The sequence below is a fragment of the Emydura macquarii genome, unplaced genomic scaffold (genome assembly GCF_026122565.2).
Source record: "Emydura macquarii macquarii isolate MOO-44397 ecotype Brisbane River unplaced genomic scaffold, CSIRO-AGI_Emac_v2 contig_1348, whole genome shotgun sequence".
NCBI lineage: Eukaryota > Metazoa > Chordata > Testudines > Chelidae > Emydura > Emydura macquarii.
In genome coordinates this window covers 62,254-65,959 of record NW_027131485.1, presented here as the reverse complement: position 1 = coordinate 65,959, position 3,706 = coordinate 62,254, and the positions used below count along the sequence as shown (strand labels likewise).

Here is a 3,706-nt window from a genome sequence, read left to right as displayed (position 1 = left end):
GTCTAGGAATTTCTAGCATGTTCATCCTAATGTCTCAGTGCCCATGCTGCTGTCTAGCACATACACAATGTTTACACAGTAAAAAGACAATGTTGTTAAACTATGCTTGTTGTCTACAATGCTCGACCATGCAAGAGACTCAATTTTGATTTCCAACCCAAGCTTCTTGATTCCTGGGAATAGGTGTGTGAAGCATTGTTCCACAGCAATTTCCTCTCTACTTTTGAGGGGAGACACCAGGATCACAAAGGTGATTTTCCCAGGGCGAGGCTCATCCATTACACTGCGGATGTGCTGACCCCTGCAATTTCCCCAGGTGCGGGAAACTCGACTGCATAATTTGTGATAGTGGGGGACTGCGTTCGCACTCTCCCCTGGGGAAAAAAGAATTAAAAAATGAATCACTGGGATCTGAAGACCATAAAGCAGGTGACAGTGTGGAGACAGGAACCTGTTAGATGCCTCCAGAGGAGGATGAAGATTTCCTTAAACCCAGAAGTTTGTGTACATACCAGACGAGAGAAAAAAAAACTGTCAGACTGTATTCCTGACTGATTACGATCTAAAAAGATGCCTCTTCCTCATCATCATCCCCCTCCCATGCCTCAATGGGGTTTTGGAAGCGCATTAATTTTTCTGGAATAAAAGCAATTTTTATTCTAGAATAGATTGTCCACCCAGGGAGCTATTCTCATCGATTTCTCTAGCTAGACAAGCCCTAATATCTGCCCACACATTACTTTCCACAGCAGCACAAGAAAGCATTATTTTGGAATCCCACCCCTTTGTCTCCTTAATCCTCTCCTCTCATCTCCTGGATTCTTCACTCATTGGTACTGTTTGAATCCCTCTCTCAAAGGGACTCCCCTTGCTGGGAAAATGCACAGTGCACTATCAGGAAGCTCAGCTTTAAACTGTGGCTCAAGCGCAGCTGACACTGTTAAAATGTAATCCATGGCATTACAACTGTGGCATCTCCACCCTGCCCCTGGATGGGTTTCTGGACTCCAGTGGGTACTTTGATTGTAGGTGAACTAAGCTTACCTGGTGGGAGGTTTGAGATGAGGAAGGCACATTTCATTCCAAGTATGCAAGGAGCTGGGCCCTTATTTCAAGTTGCTGCTTTGTGACAAAATAATTTTTCAGTTATCACTGGGTCAGAAAGAGAACAGCTGGGTGGCCTGCCCTGGATGTAGTATTTGATCGCATGGAGAGTACTCTAGCAGTTAAAACAGAGCTGCTGCTTTTCTGGGTTTTTGGTTTTTTTTTTTCATAAATTGCTGTGTGCTGTAATTCTAGCTGTGAACTATAATTCTCTCTCTTCATTAGGAAATTACAGCATATAGAGGGGGAAATGTTCTTGAGCTGTCTGCACTTCAGGAGCAGAAATATTACTGATTTAACAGAAATACATTCTTGCTCAGGCAGAATAGCATGTTATATCACTATGGGACTATGCAGACATGGTGGTCTTGGTCCTGGGGGCCAAAAGAAGGAGGGGAGAAGTGAACACCAACATTCAAATCATCCCCTAACTGCCTCTCAACAGAGTGGTCCTGGTGGCTAAAGGAACCTGTTTGAACTTGGAGGAAGTTATACATCTCTTGTTTGCCTGGGTAGTCACTACAAGTTCAGGAGAAGAGCAAAAGGTTAATTGAAGGGTGTGGTTAGTGGGAAAGTGCTTGCCTATCTGAAAAAAATGGAATGATGCATCACACAGAATAAGAAAAGGTGGGGCAATCAACTAATCTAAAATTACTTCATTATCAAGTCGAACGTGTTCCTTTCTTCCATGGGAGGTGGTTCTATGTTGCAATATGATCTTTCCAAAGAGGGAGGGGGAAATGAAGAGGCCTGTTCTCCACAAAGCTCTGTTCAGTCTAGTATTCAATGTCCCGAGTGGCAGGGATCCCATGGCCACACTGTCTGCAGCAGCTCATGAGCGAGAATACCAACCCCATGATTGACTGCTAAGAAGCAGCGCACGAACCCCAAACTGTTTGCAAGTTCCATAATTAGATTTCATCAAGCAAGTAAGAAGTGTAAGCTCCTCAGGCACTATACAGCCTTACCGTGGAGTCACAGACAGTCCCCTTGGGCATTCTGATTTATCTTGCCACCCCAGAAAGCTTGACTCTGATAGATGGTCACTTTACACCAAAGATCACCAAATATCCCAAAGAACCAGTCACTTACCCCTGGTCAATTTGCAGCTTAGATCTCACATCAAAGACAACGCTTGTAGCCAATCCTGTAATGAACTAACTAAAGATTTATCAGCTAGGAAAAAGAAATTAGAGTTACTTACAAGGTTAAAGCAGATAAACATACAAACACACACACACGAGTTTCAGTCTTAGGTTTCAGATGGTGATAGAACTGGTGAAATATGCCAGCTCTCTATGTCCCTTAGAGCTAACCCAGGTTAGTCCTGGGGATCTCTTGCTTAAGTTTAGGAATCTTTGCCCCTTAGAGTTCAAACAGCATAAAAAACCCTAATTCCTTCTGATCAGGAATTTTTAACCCTATGGCCCTAGAGTTCAAGGTGATGGGACGAGCTCTTCTGTATGTAACCACTTCATGGGTGGATGGGGGAGCAATCGACAAGGTCTGTGTTCCACAATGGCCCATTTGGATTCAATCGTTGTTCCTGATGGGCAGGAGATAACACCTGCTGTAGAAATCCAGCATTTTGCATTAAGTGAAGGTTTTTTTCCTGCTTGGTGAGTTACAGAGTTTAAGAAAAAATATTTGACAATTACAGAGCAAACACATAAGTATTACCTTATAGCATAAAATACAGATATTATTAGCAGAATTAATACATGCAGCAGCTGGCAAGACTTCCATAAAGTCTAAACACATTCTTATAACATTAATACCTATTTTAACTATACTCACTCACAGCAAAGCCGGACTGGTTTTGGGCTATGCATTTGTCAGTATTCAGTGAGGTCTGGCAGTGACACACCCACCTTTCCCTGAGGAAGACTATTCCGGAGTTTGATAGTGTTGATTTTGCTGGTTGTATATTTGCTTTCCCTCCTTATCTGACATCTCCCCAGTTTTGCATGTGTTTTCAAAAATAATTGTCAATCTAGAAAGTTCGTTAGCCTTTTCTCTTAGCACTCTCGGATATATCTCCCTGGGCCCCTTTTTTGGGCCCATCTGTGCTACAACTGCAGCCGTCATGTTGAGTTCACCATAGTGAGTTATAAATAATAAGGGTTATTTAGAGTTCTATCTGAAACTCTGAAAGGCTATTTTGACGTGTTAGTGGAAACTGTCTGCTGGGTTTAACTGGGTTCTCAGACTGAATCAGCCTCTGGTGTCCCTAGAATTGTGGTTGTGCAGTCACACCTACCTATCATGTTGCTCATCCATTTCTGAATCAGTGTAATCTGGGAAAATTTGGGCAACTATCCTATAGCAAGCCCTGGGGTAGAGCACCCTGAGAAGGTGGACACAAAGCAGCAGCAGCAACATATAGGGCAATGCACTCTAGGATGTCCGTGGCACAGAGAAATAGAAGAAAGGAAGGAAGACCAGCCAAAATTATTGCATGGACATGGTCGAGAAAGGTTTCCTGTCCACACTGCTGAACCATGAACTTGCCAAAGACTCTGCCACCCTGTGTCCCCATGCTCTAGAAATAACCCTTTATATCACAATGCATCTAATGGAGGTTCACACACATCTTCCTAGT

At 43.2% G+C, this 3,706-nt stretch overlaps 1 non-coding gene across 1 annotated transcript; it reads left to right on the top strand.

Moving 5' to 3' along the window:
• The first annotated feature begins 217 nt into the window (after window positions 1–217).
• On the top strand, window positions 218–377 carry LOC137155351 (U1 spliceosomal RNA). Its single transcript, XR_010920438.1, has one exon. It is a non-coding gene; the product is annotated as a U1 spliceosomal RNA (small nuclear RNA).
• The last annotated feature ends 3,329 nt before the right edge of the window (window positions 378–3,706 follow it).